At 37.5% G+C, this 23970-nt stretch overlaps 1 long non-coding RNA gene across 22 annotated transcripts in view; it reads right to left on the reverse strand.

The window, feature by feature from the left end:
• LOC122183951 overlaps window positions 1–23970 on the reverse strand; it is a 479215-nt gene that overhangs the window by 118810 nt on the left and 336435 nt on the right. The window contains exon 5 of one of the 22 annotated variants that reach the window (XR_006180435.1): window positions 18047–18096. The exons of the other annotated variants lie outside the window; for them this stretch is intronic. This is a non-coding gene — a long non-coding RNA (uncharacterized LOC122183951). The remainder of the gene's footprint in view (window positions 1–18046; window positions 18097–23970) is intronic. 22 annotated transcript variants of the gene reach the window in all.

Consider the following 23970-nt stretch of genomic DNA (forward strand, 5'->3'; position numbering starts at 1 on the left):
TCCCCAAGATTTATGCTGTATGGCCATATGACATCACTGGCTCTAAGCTGATAAAATCTGTAGTAGCTGCTACGCAACTCCAATACACAGGAGATGTAATAGGAGAAATTCAGTTATGCTAATACTAACCATTAACCACAGCAGTAAATACGTGCCAAACACATGCCTTATCTCAAGCACCATGACTGAAATCTGCTTCTATCTATAATGCGTAGAAAAGTAACAATTATATTCTTTTAATTGGTCTGATACCAGTATATCTCTGAAGCTAACGCATACAGAGATACCATCACCTAATCTATCAGGGCAGTATTGACATTTGCAGGAATTGCTTTCTGAAGATTAAGATGAAACAAAGTTGAGATTGATTTGAAAGTATTTGAAAGGGTTTATTCACTGGTTTTACAGTGCAGCAACTATCATTTCTGAAAGTCTAACTGATTTAAATTGGCTTAAAACAGAGTTTTTATTTAATTATCCTGCACAATTGCTGTATATGAAACATCAATTACTGTGAGAGGCTCTCCTTGGCAAAAAGCTTACAGCAAACAGAGATGGAAGTCAACAGATGAAATGAGAACCATTAAAAGGCTCACAAAGAATGAAGACATATAAGACTAAATCACCAAGGAGCATGTTTTGAAGTTCTTATGCATTTCCATATTGGTTGAGGATTAAGAACTTTATTCAAAAAACGAATAGAGTAATTTCTAGGAAATGGAAATAACTTAGACTTCAAAGCAGAGAGACATTCTTTAAAAAAACAAGCAGCAGGAGAAATCATGTTCTTTCAGAGTATGTTATTATTACAGCAATTTCAGAAGGTGTCAATGTCTAAAGTTTAATGCTCTCGGACCACTGAATTAAAAAAATGCCTTCCCCATTTTGCACTTCTGCAGAGGCACTGATGTGCATTCCTTGGGTCTGGCAACCTTATCCCTGACTCCTTTCTGCACAGCACATCCAAGGGAGCTTTCCTGCAAGGACATGGGTGAAGGACCGAGTGACTAGGGGTTTCTGTCCCCAGATTAATGATTGATAACATCAGTCACTACTTTTAGTGATGTTACAGTACCTAATTCTGCAAACATGCCAGGAAAGCTAGATTGCTTTTTTCTGGATAATCCAAATCAGGTTTCAGACACAAGACGTTCAGAGCTTTCACAACAGAAGCAGCTTCAGACAAATGAAAAGTGGGGACTCAAAAGAAACTTCTACATGAAAAAAACATCTTGGGAAAGTGGGATAAAGCAGCAGGTAGATGTGGGGATCAGAATCACAGGGATGGGCTTCCCAGCTATATGTCAGCAATAGAAGCACACTCAGGCCATGTGAAAATAGTTGCAATTGGTTGCAAATGTACTGATTGAGAGCAGAGCAGCAGAATGTGACAACACAGTTTGTAAAATCACACCTATCTCTGTAATGAATGAACTCCATAGTGAGAAAAATTAAAATGCTCACAAGAGCTTAAAACAGATTGGACATTTATATCAAGTAAATCAGAAGCCCGATGTCTTATAGACTAGCTTGCAGATGGTCAAATCCTGCAAGCCAGCTCAAGCAAATTATATTTGAAGTCAAAGGGAATTTTCCTGTGACAGAGATTGCAGTATTTGTTTCTTAAGGATAAAAACATTTCTGGCTATGGAACTAAACTCTTCAAAAAAGAAAAAACAAAAACAAAAACTGATTTACTTTTCCCACCCAGAATGTTAAATTAAGGTGTCTAGGAAGTATTGAATAGGCCCTGACAGTATTTGATTCTACAAAAACAGCTTGACAAGGTGATAAGGCCATGGCATAGCTGTTAGTATGCTTATACTATAGGAAAATAGTGAACCTGGGCAGCCTTCAGTAATTCCCTGTTAAAATTGAGGGAAGAGGAAGCGTTTCAGTGTATGCTGTCTGAAGGAACACGACATTTGGTTTAACAGCGCTGTTAAACAAACAAACATTAATATCCTTGTAATTGTTCATTTATTTTCTGGGGGAAAAAAAAAAAAAAAAAAAAAAAGGTGGGATTGGGGTTAAAACAAAAAATTGGTTTTCTAGGTCGAAGTGGCCAGATTACCTGATTCTGTAAGCTCTACAGAAAAAAAGTCTTCATTTTCTAAAATCTGATGTATGTCTTGGGGAACTGGCCATGGGAGGTGTTTATGAATTAGAGAATTTGAAGATCTTATTCAAAATATCACACTTGTATCCATGTTAAAACTAGAAAGAAAATAAGGGATGCCTTTTTAACACTCTTCAAATTCCCAAGAGCAAGATAGACCATTCTCTTTTGAGAATTCCAGACAAAACTCTTAAACAAATTCAGGTGATTTTCAGATGAAAGAATATAAAGCAAATCACACCTTAGAGCTAAAACACTCCAATTTTGGCAAGATGAGTTTCTCTTTCATCACACAGTATCACTTCAAGCACAAGTGAAAAGAAGTGTGAAGATTTTGTTAAGTTCCTATTGCCACTCTCCTTCCCACCCCCTCCCATGATTAGCAGTGAGAAAAATTACCAACTAGCAAACTGTAATTTAATTAAAAACATGTTCCAGTTTGAGGAAAAATTGTCTGTAGAAATTGTAGTGAAGTCGGGTTTTCAGATTTAAAACCAAGTCAAAAAACCCTGAAGGTTCCCTGAGCACTTCTGCAAGGGTCAAACACCACACTTCTTATACACAGTCAGGTTCATCCATCGCTATTAAAATAATATAAGGTTTTGCAAACCACTCCCCTGCAACCATTCATAAATAAATGGCACAACTCAGTAAATTTGCATCCATTCTATGCCCTTTCCAGCTTTTTGCCTAAATTAAAAAGTCAGAACCTATTTCATACTGTCAAATGGATCTTTAGCAACTGGGATTTGTTTTCATATTGTTATACCTAGTAAGCACAGAGAGTACATGAGATTTTTCAGTAAATTAAATGAACAGATTATTGTTTTTGCCCTAAGCAGACATTACAGAACATGCCCAAGAAGATAAACATAGAAAGGAAAATACAGCAAAAGATTGAGTACTTGTCAAAACCAAATTGAAGGCAGTAGGCAGCAAATTGGATTTTCTTTTACTATAACATGCAGTTCACATTCTACTACTGTAATGAATATTATAATGTGTGCTTTCTAACATAATATCTGGTGATGCATTTCTAGAACTATTTCTCAAAGCTTAAGGATATTCTTGCTATATCATGGCTCAGTGTACAGTAATGATAAGTTTGTTCTGTTCACTGCATAGCCTTAAGGATATCTTTCTCTAAAGAAAGGAAAATATTAATCCCTAGATTTTTCCTTCAGTTGTGGTGATTTAAATATGTGAATCTCTGCAGATTTGCAACAATATCATTACACTGACCAGCTCCTGAACACCTATGGCTGCTTTGAAAGCCAGCACAGGTATGATTAACAAGCGTTAAACTTCCCTGAAGCTTAGAAATAACACTGAATCCTGGGACTACTAATCTATTTTGCAGGCAACGTGCCTGAAACAACTAGATTCCTTCTAATTTTATGAAAAATCCAAATGATGGATAGAAAGGGCAGGCATAACCATGAAACATTTCCTCCCTTTTTAGATGCAAGTAAATTGAGACTCAGATCACGGAGGTGAGCAAGCAACTTCCTGGGGAATGTGCCTATTCTCCAGCTCACCCAGCTCAAGGTCCTCTAGAGTAAGCAGGCCCAACGTCTGTGTACAGCTCTGGGCTTTGGGCCAGCAAAAGCATCTTCTGTGGACAGATGGCTCTAAGTGACATTCCCAGGAAAGTCACGCTTTGACTCACTTACTGAGCCCAGCTATTCTACAGGAGTAGATATTTTTTACATTTCTGAGACAACCTTTTATTTTGCTGTGGATGAGAGGAAAGTGCTGGCACGTGCAAAGCATTTGATGAAAAGAGGAGTAGAGAATTGAAGATCTTTTTACACCAGAGATTAAACTTTATCATATATTTCAGAAATAAGAAGCATAGGAAAAAAAAGCAATAATATGAAATGAGAACGTACCATGTGGGTGAGAAGGGATGCCTGGTTGTCATAACAAAGCAATATCTTTCCGAACAATTTGGAACTTCAGGGAACATTTTTGCTGAATTTAGCTTTAAAAATAAGGCAATGGGAAAACAGTGACATGCTATGTCTTGAAGTGATAAAAAATATACAAGGATCTCAGCCTCGAGGATTAGGGCATATGCTCCATATCAGATAATAACTGAAAATGAGTTGTATTTTGTGCTGTATAAATGGTAATTAAAATAGAGAACATAAGAAGATATACTAGTGCCTTGCAGTCAGTAAGAGTGATGCTAGTGACTTAGTTCAAGGGCACCCACAAAACGCTCCCCCAAGTGAAGCAAGTTAATGAGATGAAAGATGCTCAGTTCCAGGAGTTCAGCCAGCGATCATATAAAAACAGAACAGAGCAGCTAAAAAAACCTTTTTTGTTCTTAACTCCTCTCAGGAATGCACAGATTTTATATTTAAGAATATATTCATTTCTGACAATTATGAAAGCGAAAAAAGTAGCCTGACATTACTGATATCATCTAATGTCCTATTTTCCTGAACAAAGTCCCCACACAAATTTCTTCAATAGAAATCTTCCACAACAAAAGAAGCATGGCCAGCAGGTTCAGAGAAGTGTTCCTGCCCCTCTAATCTGCGCTGGTGAGACCTCGCCTGGAATACCGAGTCCAGATGTGGAGTCCTCAGTACAGGAGAGACATGGACCTGTTAGAGCACATCTAGAGGAGGGCCACAGAAATGATCCAAGGGATGGAACACCTCTCCTACGAGGACAAGCAGAGAGCTCTGGAGCTCTTCAGCCTGGGGAAGACTCTGGGGAGACCTGATAGTGGCCTCTCAATACCTAAAGGGGGGCTATAAGAAAGGAAAGGGACAGACTTTTCAGCAGTGTCTGATGTGATAAGACGAGGGGAAATGGTTTCAATCTAGAAGGGAGGAGATTTAGATTCAATATAAGGAAGAAGTTTTTTATGGTAAGGGTGGTGAGGTCCTGGTCCAGTTTGCCCAGAGAGGTGGTGAAAACCCTGCCCCAGGAGACATTCAAGGTAAGGCTGAACAGGGCTCTGAGCGCCAGATGAGCTGGAGGTGTCCCTGTTCACTGCAGGGGACCACATGACCTTCCGGGGTCCTTTCCAACTCAAACAGTTCTATGATTTTGTGATAAGAAGGATCAGGAAGTGGAATGGCTCAAATCCTCCTCAAAATTCAAGTGAGTTCTGAGTGTTACAGACACAAATTTGACATCATGAGTCCCAAGTTTTTGATCAGTTTCCTGTTGATAATTGCAACAGATTAGCTACTGCAGATGCTATTCCTAGTACTAATCTTTCTTTGGAGGTAATCTGATGCCATGCAATTGTTTAATTATTAGTTACTGATTACAGGATTTATGAAGCAGATGAACCCAACAGAAAAGATATTTACTTTTAGATTGCAGATAGATGAAATTACTGGGAAAAAAACTGTTTTTGTACTACTTCTCTTGTAGATGATTACTGGATTGAGTTGTCACTGTCACTAAGGAACTAAGAAATATAATGAAAATTTGTTATCAAACCAAGGGGAAGCATCTATCTCCAACTGTGCTTCTCAGAACACAGTGAGCAATATACGCATTTCAGAAAACTGAAGAGCGAATGGAGAAAAACTCTAAACATCTTTTAAATGTCAAAAAGTTACATGCAAGCTTAGAATATGTTATAGAGAAGTCAAATCACCATCCGTTAAATTTATGGAAGGTTGCCTAAAAAGAGAAAGCATGGCCAGTAGATGAACATGGCACAGAGAAGACAGGAGGCAGTTCTGGGCAGTGGCTGCACAGTGGAGTTTAAAAGATGGCAAGAAAAGAAGAGTGGCTCATATGAAATTATGACTGGAAAGTGAAAATTTTCTATGTTCATGGAATTGAGCTTTCTTTTTCAAGATATGACTGAACAAAATCACGAGACTTGAACAGGTAACAGTGCTTGTATGTAACAAAAATACCTTCTTTAGTGCAATGCACTGCGTCGTCTTGTTACTTTGCTTGCAAGCTGTAATGCAGACTTTTCTGTTGCCACTAAATTGCAGACTTCAGGACTATGTGTTATTAAAAATTAGGAAATTATTTCAAATACACAAAGATTTATCACAAGAAAAGTTTGGAATTTTAAAACCTTAAAAACTTGAACAGCAACATAACACCTTCAAAAATCCAGAGAGCCGTGTCTTACTCCCAACTGCCTCACACCTGCCAGTTTCAGGAGAAACTCAAAGTCAAAAAACGTTGCAGGAGTCTGATAAGTGAAAGTTTAAAAATACCTATGGTCATACAGGGACAGCCACAGACAATAAAGAACAGTGTTTAACTGCCCAGATGTCAGTATAAACATGTTTACTCATTAGATGTCATAATGGTGCTGTGATACAGAACTGTACAAAGTGCTTTTCTATTACCATTTGGATTGTGGTAAAATCTTCTTCTGCAGCAAGAAAGCAAGCAGGATTTTACTAATGAAATCTTGAACTCTTTTTAATATAATTTGTCTTAAAGAAAAACAGCTAAATAGCAAACAGATACATCAGCTCAGTGAACATCAACAAAAGGAAAAAAAAAAACAACTCAAAAAACAGATCAGGAAACCAGAAAGAAATCCAGCCTTTAAGCCCAGTAGGAATTGGACGCGTTATTTCCTTGGCATGTTCAATAACAATACTGGGGGGAAAAGAAAATAAGATTCTGAGTGTTATGCACTTATTCAATGATGATATAAGTGAGGGAATCAGCTAGAAGAAGAAGAATAGAAAAATATAGATTAGAAAAAAAATGAAGAATGTGAACTTGGTAACAGATGTTAGAAAATCGCGCATTTCATAAAAGATGACCTGCTTATCCATAATTCAATATTAAACTCTTATTACTTTTGCACTATAATTTATACAATTAACTTCTGAACGCAGCCACATCTATTTGGAATAGATGGAGAAATTTTTACTTCTAGCACTTAATGGTTCCAAATTTCTTCAAAGCCTATCATGAATGCCCATATATGCCTGTCTTGCAAATATGAACCCCAGACTTTGCTGGTGAACCTGAAGAATTTCCAAAATATTTAGCAACCAATGACAGAGAATCTGTGCTTGGACTCCACTGGAAAAATCTTAGCAAGGCTACCTCAACAGGCATTACAATCCTCAATGACTGAACATTTTGTTCTTTACAAAATATGTAAGGATCAAAAACTAGACGTGCATGAAAAAGTGCCATGAAAGCAGAGAGAATTAAATGGACATAGAAGCAACCAAATAAATTTCATAGTATACAGAGAACAGTGATTAAAGTGCTTAGAAGGATGAATTGGGGGTAAATAACTGAGTCTGTAAACAATTATTTTAGAGACTAAGTATCATGCTTCTCCTGTCTGATCTAACACAATAAATTTCATAAGAAATATTAGGTGTGCACTTCCCAGCTGTGTAGTTCTGGTCAGCTCAGACCCTGGTGTGCCTGCATCCAGCTAAGCTCACTGCAGGGCATGGATCTCCCTGAGCTGGGGATCACAAGGTGGGAGAGGCAGCTTCCCTCTCTCATAGGGATCTCATGCAGATCAATCCCTTTCACCGGGCCTTGTGGAAACAGACAAAGCCCAGCCCTGTTGGGGAGAAAGATCATTTAACTCCCCATTTCCATAAGCCCCTGAAAAGTAATCCCAGAGTGGTGTGGTTCAAGGCTTATTCTGGAAACCATCTGTGTGATGTGACACATCTCCATGTGACATGGCAAAAGATTTCATAAGATGTTCAATACTTTTAAGATGCGCAAGAGAAGAGACAAAAAGGCAAAGCATTCAGGTCTAGCCCAGCTCTCCCAGGAGAAACACCACGACAGCTCTCACTGGGGCTGGTAGTGCTGCAGGGCTGTAACGTCACACACAGACCTGCTGCCCTTGCCAACTGCAATCAATAATACTACAAGAGGGAGAGAGAATTTAATGGGTTCAAAGGACTTTGCTCAAAAGTACTCCTATTGTAACAGCAACCCAGCTGGAAGCACAGTGCGTGGCTGTTTTGTTCATCACATTTCTATACATTACAGTAGCCCGAGGCAGCTTTTTCCTTCCTTCCTTCTCAAACGCAATGAATTCCACCACAGGGTTTTGCAGCACCTGATCAATATTTACTTAGCAAGACAGTTTTAACAAGAACAGAAATATTCTCTCATGCACTGACTTTTTTTAAAACCTCTCGATATCTGCGTGGTTTTGAAGGAAGACTTAAAGCCTTTAATGAGGAAAAGGAAGGAACTGAGAAATTGATTCGTTTTTAAACATTTGTTCAAACTATAGCACGTACAGAATAAAGCTCATATTCAAAAGACAGATCTTCCTTACTGAGCTGTAAAATCATTTATACAGCGTTGAAAATTTAGCTCCTGATCAGATAGTGGATTCAAACTCCACTGCTTCTGTGCAAATTGCCCGTGGTAACAATGTGATGGCTATCAGCATAACTGGGATTTTTTGGTCATTTTTGTATTAGAACTCCCATATGTATATTTTTAATCCTTTAAATGCATTCCTGTTAAATAAGACTTGTTAAAAGCATATGAGCAATATGTCGACTGTGCTAGGTGGCATTTTTGTGGTTTGTTTTTCCTGGTGAAGAAAGTGTGCATGTCATTCGCACAATGCCACAACGGTGAGAGCTGTACAGAAAGGCAAAAATAAGCTACTTGTAAAAAATGCTTTTTCTTGATGTTTTAAATATTCTCCTCTGAGTGAGATTCATGTATCATTTAACACTACAAATCTGGATGACAGAAAGTTTTCCAGAAGAAAGTTGAGGAGATGTTAGTAGTGGTGTTTAGTTATTGAGTAAAACACAATTTTTGAAGAATACTGCCCTAAGGTAAACTTTTTCAATGTTGCAGAACATTTATTTCCTTTTGTATAAATCAGCTGAAAAATAATAGCACCCTTTTTTTCATAGTGTCTAACTTTTTTTTAAAAAGAGTAATTGAAATATTTCAGATGTTATCCACTACTAATACTAAAAGAGCAGCCAAATTCAGTAAGGCTAATGGGATGCTAAGGTTTCTCCTTCTACAGTGAAAATGACAATTCAAAACCATACACTGATTCCAAACAAGCACTAAGGAATCCACAGGCTAGAATGAAAGAAACAAAATAAAAAGAAGTCTGACCTTGTCCTTCCCTTCAGATCCTGACCTTAAACTTTCTTTCTGTTCTATTGGTTTTGTTTTGATGATTGTTCTGGTGGTATTTTTTCGGTTGTCATTGTTGCTGTTTTTTTCTTTCTAGTGTATTTATTTACTTTGGTAGTACGGATCCAAACAGGTTAACTGAACCAAAATGCCCTGCCATTATTAATTTACATGACGATAAACATTCTGGACTCATCATTCAGAGCACTCTCCAAGCCCAAACTTCAAACAGATTTCAACCTTTTTCCAGAAGGCATGGCACTCTCCTGAGCGACACTTCATAGAATCATAGAATTGCTTAGATTGGAAAAGACCTTCAAGATCATCAAGTCCAACCACAATCTAACCATACTACCATAACTCTAAGGACCCACTACTAAGTCATGTACCTGAGCACCACATACACATGTAGTTATATACCGCACACATCAGTGCTGTGTTCTGCATGCCTTACAGTTACATGGATGAAAAAGCAACTAATCTGATACTAGTTTTAGAATCAGATTTATCAGACTTTATTTTTTTTTTTTTTCCAAGCATGGTATTGCCTAATATTTAAGTGCTGTCTTGATATTTTAAGAGATGTCTTGAGTCTTGCAGGAAGGTATTGCCCAGCAGAAAATTCACATTGACTTGAAACATGGCAAAGAAACTGGAATAGACCAAGCGTCGGTTGGAGACCTTTCAGTGATATGCTGAAAATTGGTTATTACTTGTCAAAACCAGTTAGGGTTAAAGAATCTGCTGTGAAGTTTCCTAAGATTTTCCCTACAGCTCCTGGCATCGAGTAAGAGTGTGCAGCTTGGAAAACGCCAATAGGGTCTGGTTAAGAGACTATAAAGTTTCAGGCATAAGACTTGTCTGTAGCAGAAGAAAGTAGAGCAGAAGGGATTAATGCATCTTTTTATATTCCAAAAGCTTTAGGAATTAACAGAAAAAAATATACATATATGGATTGAGAACCAGGAGATTATTAAGCATGCTTAATAAGCAACAGCTTCTCTCTTCTCATATTTGATTCTCAGTTCCATTATAAGGCTTAAGCTCACGAAGACTCCCCATTTACTATGTTCTATGGACTGTAAACTCCTCAGGAAATCAAGTTTCTACAAACACTATTTTCCCACAATAAAGACAGGTTTTCACAGTACAGAAAACTTCTAACAGAGTAATTTCTGTTGGACACCTGGAATCACTCCCTGAAGACCAGCTTGTTTTAAATGCAAAAGGGGTGCTCTGCAGAACCAAAGCGACAGTCTGCTCACACACCAAGATCATGAGGCCGTAAAGGACAGAGATTTTACTGGGAAAGTTCTCAGAACCACAAGCGCTAAAGACACAAAGCGTGCATTCCTACACGGGTGAGGGAGAAGCAACTATTGTTTGAACATTTGTGAATCCTTATTAGTTTGTTCTCCACACAGAAAGATTCCTTTAAGAAATTAGGGATTTGTCAAATCGTGTCCTGCGCTCTCAGACTCTTGATAGATTTTTGTACCTTATTTGTTTAAAATAAACCGTTCTGCTACACTGCTATAACAAATCTCTTTCAGAATAATGAGATTTTTATGCAAGGCTTATTGGAACTGAAATGAAGACTTAAAGTCACAACATAACAAATCATTTTCATCCCTGGCATTATGCAATTAGAATGCACATTTCATTTCAGTTACTGGCCAACCGCCCTCCCCTCCACCCCCCCTCCCTTCTTTCCCAGTCAAAGCTTAGGATGCAATGTAATCGGAGACATCAGTAAATATGCTTCAGAACAAATTTCTTGAAAAGAAATCCAATTCTCAGTTAGTGGCTACAAAGGTATCACAGAATCACAGAATGGCCCAGGTTGGAAGGGACCTCAAGGATCATGAATCTCCAATCCCCCTGCCTAATGCAGGGCCACCAACCTCCTCATTTAATACTAGACCAGGTTGCCCAGGACCCCATCCAATCTGGCCTTGAACACCTCCAGGGATGGAGCATTCACAACCTCCCTGGGCAGCCTGTTCCAGAACCTCACCACTCTCGTAGTAGAGAATTCCGTTCTCTTTCATCTACATAAAAGCTACACCAAAGCAAGTCTGCCCTAAACACATCAGTCATTTTTGAGCACTTTTGGGTTAGAAGCAAACAACAGATCTACATTCCTGCATCCATCACACCAGTAATTCATGTTTATTTCCAAGAAACTGCAGTTAGCGTTTCATACCAGAAGTTCCCAGTCAAGGCTGCAGCCTGAAACACACAGTCAAACTGCCACACATACCCAGCACGATCATGAGAGCTGTCACTGGGTGCAGCCAAACTCCTTAACGGTGGTCATGAGAGCCCAATTTGAACGTGACTAGACAAGTTGGGCAGCACACTATTTGTGAATCTGTAATCGTAACTGCTCATATATTGAATGCAACCAAACTTATACTGCTGAACTGGGTATCACTCAGAATCTCAGCTCTTTCAGCCCCTCTGGAATGCAAGGGGGGTTATTTCTTGCCATACTTTTCTGCCCCCTTCATGTGACATTGCCCTCTAAGGTGCGGTCCTGCATTGATATTTTTCTCCAGCAAGATTAAAGTGTCCAAGAAAAAAGTACGAAAAGAAAAAGAAAAAGGTAAGAAAAGAAATCTGAACTTTCTGGAGATTTTCAGGTCTTAAGAGGTCTGTGATGTTCTGTTTTCCACAGTAACTCAACTAAGGCTAAAGAATATTTGTACTGACAGAGTTATTTCTGGTTAGAATTCACACACGGAAAATGAATCTAAATGAATTAGATATAACCTCGCGTGTAAGAAGCAAGGTGACAACTCAAATGGCTGTTTTTGCAAACAAACATGAACTCTTGGAGAATCTTTCTGACTGAAAGATAAGTAAATAATTGGACTCAATTCTGTGAGTGAAACTTCTCCCACACAAAAGCTATCTACACTGCTATAATAACTTTGCAGAAGAATAATGCAAACTGTTTGTACAAGTGATAATGTTAGTGCAGACATTACCACGAGGCAATTTAGCTGGAGATGGAAGTGTTTCTAAATAAAAAGTCATAGCAATAATCTCACATTCTCATCTGGAACTGTACTCTAACAATTTCCTTCTGTTCATTTCCCATTATGTTTGTTGGCTTTTTTTTTTTTTTTGTTTGTTTGTTTTTAATTTGTTGGAAAGTTTCACCTTAGTGCCCAAGGGACCGTACTATTTCAGTACAGTTCTGTACTAGATGAGTACACTAGATCAGTAGTTATTTTGTTTACAAATTGCATAATCTTTAGAGGAAAATACAATTTTTACTGTCAGAATCCTGATAAAAACACAAATAAAAGGCACCTCAGCAGTTGATCTAATCTATTTCTTTATCACAGGGAAGGATCAGCAACAGTAAGTGTTTGCGATGGTTGCCTCTCTAGCCCAGCTGTATATCACAGTTGGACTTGATGATCTTTTCCAACCGTAATGATTCTATGATCCTGGCTTGCTGATTGCCCAGTTTTCTAGATGTATTCACAGGCATGTATGCACCTCAACACCTACATCCATGCAAAAGGACACACATCCAGCCAGCTCCGGTCCCTCCTTGTGTGGAGGAATCCCGCAGCAGCTTGGACCAGCATCTCAGGATGTAGTCATATAGCATCAGGGCTATACCAATCATATTTCACAAATTCCTACTCAGACCTACTTTGAAAGACTTCAAACACTGTAGATTTCAAAAGCTCCATATGAAACCCAGGCTACTGCTTAATCTTCAGAACATTTATCCTAATAACTTTCCTTGCCACACTTCAAATGCATTGCTCTAGGTCCAACCATCACAGACAAAAAAAAAAAAGTTGCAAACAAAGCTTTTGTCTCCCAACTGCTCAACTAGACCATGTTTTCCCAACCATTCTCTATGTTCTTCTCCAGACTTCCCTTAAAATAATAAGCAATGTCTAAAAGAATAAACAATGTCACATATCTAGTGTGTGATCTTCCCTCAAGCCTAGCTGCATTTTTGCTCTCCCCACTGCAGTTACCAAAAGGACTTCTTAGGGACTGTTCATGATTCACTTTTTCACCAGATCTTCTGCCAGAGCTGTAGGCAGAGCTGGCTCCTCATCTGTGGTGGCCCTTCCCTGCCCTGCAGCTGTGTACCTCACTGAGTGACAATGACAGGACTGGAATTCTAATTGTGTTTCTTCATCCAGATGCAAAATAGTTTTGTTTTGGTTTGTTTTTTTTACTGTTTTTTTTTTTTTTTTTTTTAATCTACATTTGATCTCCCCAGACACAGAATTATCTTTCAATGATGTTTTATTTTTTCTTTCCTAAACAAGGAACAGACATGCTTTGCTCATGTGAAAATCAAAAACAATACAGCAGTGAACAAACACAATGATAAATACTACTTGTATTCAATCTCACTCTCCCCTGCTGCCTTACACTAGGGCTTTCTTCCAAGCCTGAGCACTGGAAAGCAATAACAACTGCTTTTGTGAGTTGTACTTTTTTAATTGACTCCCCTCTTTCTGAATTTTTCTCAGCTCTTTACCTTGCAGAAATAACTGGAATAATTAATGGGTGAGTTGCAAAGATACCCCTGCTGATTTTCTCAAAAGAAACAGCATTTAGCAAGAAAAAATAATAATTAAAAAAAGAACAAAAAAATCACAAATCAAACACTTGCTATTTCACAAACAGATGGAAACAAAGGAGGAAATAGAGATTCTAGGCAAGGTGTTCCTTCACACCATATGCAACATTGCATCTCATTGCAGATTTGTCTTGTCACTAATGCAAAGAGTTTGGACATCTAAGCTCTCATACCATTTCCTGCTACCAATTTCTGCATGATTTTGAGCAAACCAGTAACCCCATCATATGTCAAAAGCTGTTTCACACAATTTCTTTGGTGTAGCTTAAGTACCCTGCTGCCCCCCAGCTACAGGAGGCATCTGCATTCCTGAGCCACCACCTGCTGTAATGCTGACACAGCCGCCAGAGCACTTACTGTACTGAGTTAAAATAGAGAACTGGTCTTTTGTAAAGCAACAAGAAAAATAAAAATCTTTCAGCCTGATCAGTTCTGTGCCACCAGTTGTGAAGCTACAGACAAACTTGTCATTTTGGAGAAAATAGAGAAATAATGCTTATTTCAGAGTAGCTCATGAGGTTCAGTTAAAATGGTATTTGTCAAATGCTCTGACATCCCTAAAGTTACGCGGTCAACAGATGTACATGAGTCAATGAAACTATATGCCATTGCATCACAACAGCATATGCTGCATGGTGTAGAACATATATAGCACACTACATATATATGCCATGCTGCTCCTACACACACTATGCTGCAACACACAAAGAGCAATGTGCAATGCTCAGCTGTCTGGTCCTGGTTCAATAAAGGGAACAAGACTGGAGGGATGAAGCTGAGTCCCATTTTCATCTACGTTAAAGCAAAATCTGATAATCTGTGTACACTGCCTGATTGCAACTGGCCTCTTCACAAAGGTGCTTGTAAATGCTTCTTTCCTGGTACGCCACAGGGAGTAGTTTATTCAACACCTGAATTTCTGTTTTTTTGGTATTTAAGGCAGACATTGTGCCTAGAAACAAATAATGAAGAAGTTTCCCCTAAAAATAGCATCTTGCTTCCCATCTTCAGGTAATACCTTCCTAAAGAAGTTATTTACTTTTAACTTCCTGCAGAATGAACTGCACTTCATCCCAAAATATGCAGAACTATAAATCAAAAAGTATTATATACATATTTTTACTTTCACTTTGATATAAGAGCCCAAGACATATAAAGGTAAAATCCTTTATTTCCAAAGCAAAGCTTCCTGATTTCACAGGTAGATTATCTGGGGAAGATGACACTCCTGACACCACAGCAAATATTTCAATATTTAGAGAGAATGGAAACATTTTCTGAAGTTATTCAAATGTGATGTGCAAGAGTAACAGACTGGTCACCTGGCACTGAGCTGGGAGGAGGAGAACGCAAGATTCACATTGAATTAGTAAGGGAAAAAATATGTTTGAATTCAAAACTCTCACTTCTCATATATATACCACATCCAGAAATACAATGCAACTCCTCATTTTCTGAACAATGCTTTTGTACACTAAAAAGAAAGATCATCTCTAAAGGAATGATCTGCAAAGGATTACCCATTCTAGATCTTAATGACACTGTGAAATTCCATCATGGACAATTCTTTTCAAGCACCATCTTGTACCCAAAATGTTCACATTTGCTTCTCCTGGCTGGATGTTTAATTCTACTTAGTCCATACATAGACTGACCTTGAAGAGAAAGAGAACCACTAGAAAAGAGGAGCAAATGACATGATGTTCATGTACTTCAGTCTTAACTGTGCTGATCATGTTTGAAAATCCAATTCTCTGCGAACAAATCTGCTTTTGAAACATAAAAATCATGAGAAGAGGATATTCTTGAAAGAGATTCTATCATTAGTGAGTAAATACTGAGAGAAATGAATTACTTTTAAATGCTGTGGCTTTGAACTATTGAACAGAATTTAATGTACGCATCACTGACTGTGCAGTAGCTTTCAATACTCTTGCACAAAAGACAGCTTTGAATTGCAACCTAAATTCTGGCTCTCAGCATTAGGAAATCCGTAAGGTTTCCCAAAACGCCTTATCTGAAACTTTCAGAAAACACCAGTAGGATCTGGAGGTAAGCAAAAACTGCAAACTACATCTCAAAGAAGAAAACATTCGCCCTGTAAGAAAACTACAATAAACTGTCAATTCCTACCTCTAAGACAGCTGCAGCTATTTAAGACGTTAATGAACACTGGTGAAGGAACTAAGTACCCACAGGTATGGCTAACTACAGGAAAAAGTCAAGCTTGAATCTAAAAAATATATTAATATAATCTAAGTTTCATATGAAAATCATTCAAGTATCTCTGTGGAGTTCAATAAAATAAGGTAACGTTTTAAAAAATCCTATTTTGAATAGCTGTGGCGCAGATTTTATTTATTTTTTTGGCTCTTGTTTCAGTCTCCATGATTTCCCAAAAGGTGTATATGTTCAGGGTCATTGCAAAAGGAATGATTTATCATCTAAATTCTTAATTTTCCAGTTCATTACCGAATCCTCATTTACTTTAGTACCTTGTTTTCCTCTGGCCAATGCATTATCCTTAGTGTTTCCAATTTTGTATAAGTATACCATAATATGCACAGAACATTAGAAAAAAATAATTATGTGCAATCTTTCTGAAAAACAAATCATTACAACTGAACCACAGCCTCTTGATATATGAGAAGAAAAAAGATGGAAAACACGCTTGATATCCATTCATTTACTAGAAAAGCACCTCTTTCTTTCCAGACAATTAAAATGATACGTTTGGGGCTGTAAAGGATATTACGTAATTCCAAAAAGAATACAAGAACATTAACCTCAAATTTAAAAAATATTTCAGGATATTTTCCAAACAGAAAGAACTATGTGTAGACTAACTGGTAGCTTGCTGGATATATTAGCTCTCTACTAATATCACACTAAACCACAGGAACATGTATTTCAAAGAGAAGGAACTTAAAAAAGAAATTCAAATACTAGCTGGGAAAATTTGACCTCTGTTTAATTTCTTCAGATCAGAGACAGCTCTTTACTTATGATACTATTTCAAATAATATCAGAGAGAGAATTACTGTGGACACAGTTATTCAGCTAAATCACCAGCATTTGACCAAAGGCACCGTTGTTCCATGGAGGCACATTCTTGACTTCCCCAATATAGTGCAATGTGCACAGACGAAAAATGGAATCCCCAGAGCCCCACATCTTGGTATATCTATCTCCAAACCTACATGCAAATTAATATTCCTAGTTTTAGTATATTAATGGCTTATAAGAATAGCTATGTTGCAAATACATGACGAAAAGCCTTTCAAATTAGTAAGCAGGAAATACATATACCAGATGTTTTAACTGCTACGTTCTCTGATTAGAAAAAGGTAATTGCTTTAAAAGATGCTTTAGAAAGTATATAAATGCAAGAAAAAAAAAAAAAAAGTGTAACTGAATGAAGATACAGCAGAAATATTACTAGATTAATGAAAAGTTAGTATACAAATGAATCTAATTAATTGCTAACACATTTTTTGCAGTGAGAAAAAATTAGGCAGATAGGAATACAGTTGTTTTTTGCAATTCTGCCTGTACATTTAAATCACAGCCTGACATACAATATTCACCTTGGCACATGCCACAGTCAGTATTAGCAAAAGAAACGGGATGATGCTGCTTTAAAGAAGGCCAAAAAATTGCTAAATCCCACTACTGTTCCCTGTTATTCTTTTTAATGATTTTGCATGGACCAAGGATTGAAAGACAAGTTTTCCTGTATCTCCTGGAGAAGTATCATGCAGAAACTGGCGCCTTCTTTCACTTGTAGTGTGGAAGTTCCAAATACTTCCTTTTGCAAACTTCAGCTGCAGTTAATATGCAGCAATCTAAAGGAAATACATGCAGTACACTGACTCCAAAACACACCAAGTTATGTTATGATCAATACCCTCTTCCATCCAGAAACCTATTAAACAACAATGAAAGTCAAACAGCACCAATCTAATACTTCTCACTGTAGATGTTAATGAACATGTGGAAGTATTTTGCACAGGCTTCAGCTTCAGAATCTGAAGGGGGTAGAGTGATGCAATTTCTAAAGAAAATTTTCTTTACATTTTCTTTAGAAACTGCATCACAGTACTCTTATCCTGGGAGAAACAGATGTGAATAATCCTGTAGCAATGAGAACATGTCACACTTCTTTACATGTGAAATAAAGGACTTACATTAATGCTCTTTTCTGGCCACTGGAGCAAAGTCCACTGCCAAGGACATTCTGTAATGTGAAGCAGAACAGTACTCAGTGTCTGCACAGAGGATGTGTCCTGGATGCTGTAGCCCTGCAGTAACATGCACACCCAATAAGCAAAACAGCAGCCTCAGCACACAAGCAATAGTCCACTCTTGCCATTAAATTCTCTGAGGAAAGGAAGAATTCCTTCCCCTGCTTTGATTTCAGAGGAGGTCAACTCACAGTCTGAGGCAAGAAGGGCAGTTGGCTGCCTACAAATACCTATGGAAGAATGATCAGTACTCATATTCTACAATTTTTTTTAATAAGTAGTAATGTGTTCCCCATTCTCATATCACAGCAAAGTGATTAACATACGAGCATTCCTGAATTTTAATAACAAAGTAAATTAATAGTAGAAAACATATTAAAAACCTCATCATAAAAACTGTTTCTGCTATTGGTTTTTACGATTCTCCCTTATGTTGCTTGTACCATCTCCCTTCGGTGAAGAACCGGATCAAGATGATACAACTTAAAATGAATCATTTTCTCTAGATGTAGTCGGACAACTTTTCTAATGCTACTGGGACACTAAACTACACAAAGCCAAATGATAACACCTTAGGCCTGTTGCACAGTATGTAAAAATATGTATTAGCCAGAAAATATCTACTATATAGATGCACTATATTCCTCTTATTACTGGAAGCTTTTTAATGGGAATATGTACAGAAAACCGATTTAGGATTGCTTCATTTGATGAAGCATAATTACTGAGTTTTCACATTTTCTCAGCTATCAACATAGCTGTGGGTTGTAGGTCTATGGTGAAACTCAAAATGACTCCTTCCATATATTAGCAGCCGCTGGAACGCTAAAAAATAAAGAAATGGCCATCTTTCACCACCATAGTAACAATGTATCCCAACCACTTGATACCACACAGGACACAATGGTTACTTCTTCACCATTATCACAGCACTTGATACAGCAAGGGTAGGTCACTGTCTGAAGTAGTTATACTATCAACAGGAGGAGACAATGCAAGCAGAGGGTTGCACATGGGGGCAGAAATGGAGATATGTCTGGATAACAGAGAAAAACTGAATGGTGAAGAGAAGAAAAATAAAGCCACCTAAAGAAACATTCAAGAAAACACGCATTTGAAGCACAGCGCACTGCCAAGGTGTGGCTATAGGATGAAACCTGTACGTTCTAAGAAGATGCACCAGATCCAGAGACTACATGGTGAAAGAATAATGTAATTAAGGGAAAATATTCAAAGGAACAAGTTATTGCCTAAAGAACAGATACAAGAGAGACATTCTGCTTAACAATCTGGGAAAGATTTGATGAAGCACATATATGGAGATTGAAGTAGTTCATGAGAAAGCAGCATGGAAATGAAAGATTCCTTTTATTATTCTATTTCTTTTAATCTTGTTTTGCATTTGGGAGACCTTTTTTTTGAGCTGTTACTGTGTTCAAAATGACAAAAATCTGAGTGCTGAAGGTAGTGCATAAGTGTGTAAGTTTTTTCAAGTTTTACTAAACAAAAGAGCATTTCTGTCAGCAGCAAAAAAAGAAGAAAATCTGCAGATACATCACACTTCTCACTAGAAATATAAACACTAAGAGGACTCAGGTCCCATTTTGCAGAAAAAAATAACCTAAGAAAATATATAGATCATGTACAGAAAAGGGTGAGAACCAAGCAACTTTGGATATGCTTTTAAAATATAAGAATTTGAACTTGCTGGTTTCAGCAGAAATAATCATATTTTTCTTAATATATTTGGTGTATGTTGTTTGCTTCTGGAAGCAATAGGCTTGATAAAATTAAAAATGTAAATCTAAACTATCCAAAGCATACTGCAGTGGATTTTTACTTTAATGAGCATTATTACTTTTCTAAAGATGAAATTACAGATTAATAAAATAAAGACAGAAAAAAAGTCAAATTGTATTACAGCCATCCTGCCACTGAAGAAAAAGTAAGTGAAGAAACATATTGTTCACAAAGTGAGGTACTATTCACCACCTTCTTTACATGGATCTGCCACCAAATACGCCCACAATATTTTTTAAGGTTTCTCAATTGTCTGCCATGCCCTATTCACTATTGCTTTTTCTTTTTTTTTAATGGGCCAACCACTCTTAGATTTTCTTATTCCTTACTTCTGTTAATTTATTCAATATCTCCTTCTTTCATTGCCATTAAAAATTGCTAAGAGGATTAATTTCAAACAGCCAGACAAGAAATGGTTTCTAAATTTGAAATTTCATCAACTTTCTCTCCTTAAAGTATGCAAAATACATACTCCTGGCTTCTGGTTCCTGCTTCTCTCTAAAAATCTCAATTCAATTTTGCATCTTAAAATGTAGCTTGAAGCAGTTTTCCCTATATTGCTTTAGGCTTAAATCATGAGGATTTTATGAGAATTAATATCTATTACGAGAATTCACCCTAATTCAATTTCCATCAGGAACCTGTCTTTTAATTTTGTTATCTAATCATTAGCAATCACGTAACACTAGACTTCAACTTCTCCATGTAAACAAGGCAGAAAATGCTCAGATTAAAGTACCTCATCCAGCACAAACTATTATCATAGTTAAAACTAACCATTAAAATTAAAAATTGTCAATTAAAACTCAGTGTCTCATCACAAGGAGAGAAACATGGGCCATAGAGTCAATTCAAAAAAACATCCCAAACTTGACTCTTGACTTTTGAGGAGAAAACACTTATCAGTCCTAGGAGTAAACAAGGAGAGCACAGAATAAACAGAAAACATTACTCAGCTTCATCTTCTGTTAGAAATTCCTGTCTCTCATCCAAGCAGAGAACTGGTATTAGGCCTCCTTGGGTAACTCAAGAGAGTTACCCAACACAGGCTGCTGGAGGCACTGCTGGGGCAAGCTGCCTGCTTGCTCAGTGCTCTGTCTAAAGATAGAGCAAAATGTGCAAGAACTACACCATTTTATTGCTCGTGCTAGACATAAAAGTTTCTTATCTCTTTTTCTTTTCCTTTCACTGTTTGTTGTTGTTGTTTTTCATTTTGAGAAGGCATGGAAGGAAAATGAATCGCAGCTCGCAATAACAAAATAATCCATTCCCATGGCATGATAGCTTGTTATCCTGGCACAGCTTATCATGCATAACAAACTTTACAATAAAAATCAAGAGCAGGTAAATGAAAAATTGAAACACCACCTAATATATATCATCACATTTAGATTCTTTTTTTCAAAATTATTTTTCTGTGAATGCAATCAGGGACATTTCTCAGTTCAGCAGATAAAGTGAACATGTGCTCTTTCAAGTATGAAGACAACTGCTGGGACAGAGGAATGTTTTGCTTTTTCTACAGTATACCTTGGACAAGCCATTTAAATAACACTAAGATATGGCCTAGTGTGGATCAATACTTGATTTACAAGATATTGTACATTACACAGTAGTGTTAGATTTTGGAAGAAATAGATATAGCATATTTAGGATGTAAACAGTATTTGTCAATATGAGCAATTTAATTTATATACTCCACAGTGACAGACTGATCCTGTATCTACATTTACTTCCACTTCCATAAAATGACTCTCAATCTTGACAAACTGTAATACAGCATAAAACCTGGTAAAAAAGTATATCAGTAACTTCATCTTGATCCAAGCCATCTCCATAGAGGGTTTGGAAGCGTGCAGCATATCCAGAAAATGATGACTTAGAATCATAGAATCACAAGGTTAGAAACGACCTACAAGATCATCTAGTCCAACCATCTTCTCATTACCACTGCTACCACAAACTAAACCATACCTCGTAGCTCCTCATCCAGGCGCATCTTGAACACTGCCAGGGACGGCAGCTCCACCACCTCCCTGGGCAGCCATTCCAGTGCCTGACCACTCTGAGAGAAAAAGTTTTTCCTCACATCTAACCTAAACCTCCTCTGGTACAACTTGCGGCCATTTCCCCGGAAAAGTTTTCTTTCTTGTCTCAGGAAAGAGACACAGACTGCCATTGCTCTTTCTCTTCTATTATCAGAACTGTATGTAAAGTCTCTTCAATAGTTGCTAACATTTCTATTTTCCAAAGCAAGAAACAATTGCATTCACAGCATATGCTGCAACATTACATCCCACTAAGAGCCTGACCTGACGCTTTTTGTCAGGCACTGTGAAAACACCAATAATCCCAAATGTATCAATAATGTGTCAGAGATGCTCAGAATATTTTCTCCCACAATCATGGGAAGGCACACACATTGCAAAGCTCCTTACTGCTGTTAATTATTACTATTACTCTGTGTCCCTTTTGTGTATGGTGATGTCTTTAGGATTTCTGCACCAAGAGCAGGCAGAGAAATCATAACAGAAATGTGAAATAGGGACCCCAAGGAAGAATGTAATGGTGAAGTTAGATGATTTAATATTCTAAAAAAGTGGAATTCCTGGATTTTAATCTAGCTTTAATCACTTCAATTAACTTGGCATAGAATTTGAAAGTGACTGAAGTGAATGCTTTTCTCCCTTGCTGTGCTTTTAATCAGCCTACATGTCCTTTATAGATCATGGTGATTGGGATAAGTTCTATCTGTAAGCCCATACGTCTCATTTTAGCACCATATCTAATGCAATTATTGTCCAAACTCATGATAATCTGAAAATACCTTTTCTGTTTTAGGCAGCTCAACTATTTTTATTTAATTTGGTCATTTTGTTTTCCCACTCTTAAATCTACAGCTGCTATGTCAATTTTATCTAAAGCTTTCTTTTCTTTTTGTTTCTGCTATGCTGAATGTAGTTTTGATGACAAAGATATTTTCACTAATACTGTCTATCAGAGAGCTTGATGCACATGACAGAATTACATGAAATTACCACTGCAGGATTTAACAGTTTACATTTGATACGGCTGAGGACCATTTTCATTTCAGTCTTTCAACTGTTGTTATTTTAAAGCAACAACAATAACTTCCCTATCTAGGTTGTACTTCAGGACATTATAAGCTCTATTTTTGCAGAATACGTAAACATGTAGCTTGGATGTTTGCCAGTAAACGAAGCATACTATAGTGCTCAAGCTTACTAAGGTCACTGCAGAAGGCTTTGAAGCAGGATGCAAATGTTTACTTTAGCTGCCTGCTGAACAAGTATAATATCACCTGTCCCTTCCAAACTATGTACTTGTTGGTCCTGTCTCACGTGCCCCAAATGAAATGTGATAACAACAATTAGATACGTACAATAAATTCTGTCTGCAAGGCTTACGTTGTTATTTCTGAGTGTGATTTGTAGTCCTTTTCCACACTGAGAAGAGTGAAAATAGTTTAGGAACCAGAGCAAGATTCTAGCATAGGATTATTTAGTACTTCAGTGGGAAATTGAGCAAGACAGGCATTAGATGAGAGTCCTTGATGATACCTCAAGTACGGTTGGACTGTAAATATCTTCCAAAGCACCAACAAGTATGACAGTGGAGAGATTTAGAGAAAGTAATTATGGGTTTACATGGCTCCAGCTTGTTTGCTCAGATTGTTTATGTAAGAGTCTGTAACCGATGAAATACGTCTCCATAAACCAATGCTTGCAGCTGTGAACAGCCCACGATCTGCCATTGGAAGAATCCCTCAACAAATGCATGTGTACACATCCTATTGCTATGGTGCCTCCTCATCCTTTGTAAGATTCACTGGAAATTTTTCTTATTGAAAACAATGAAGTCTTTTATCCAAATTTTCTCTGTCACTTTCCACTAGAGACTCCATTTAAGGATAAAATGGAACTGCTTTAAACAATCGAGTTTAGTTCATAACATTGCTGTGCTGCTTTTTTCTGTCGTGTCTCATCCTAGGAACTGAACACAGTTCCTCTACAAATCTATGGGCAGCTTGGATGGCTTTCTGCATT

This window comes from Lagopus leucura, unplaced genomic scaffold (assembly GCF_019238085.1).
Source record: "Lagopus leucura isolate 7727_CA_CO unplaced genomic scaffold, USGS_WTPT01 Super-Scaffold_100021, whole genome shotgun sequence".
Classification (NCBI taxonomy): domain Eukaryota; kingdom Metazoa; phylum Chordata; class Aves; order Galliformes; family Phasianidae; genus Lagopus; species Lagopus leucura.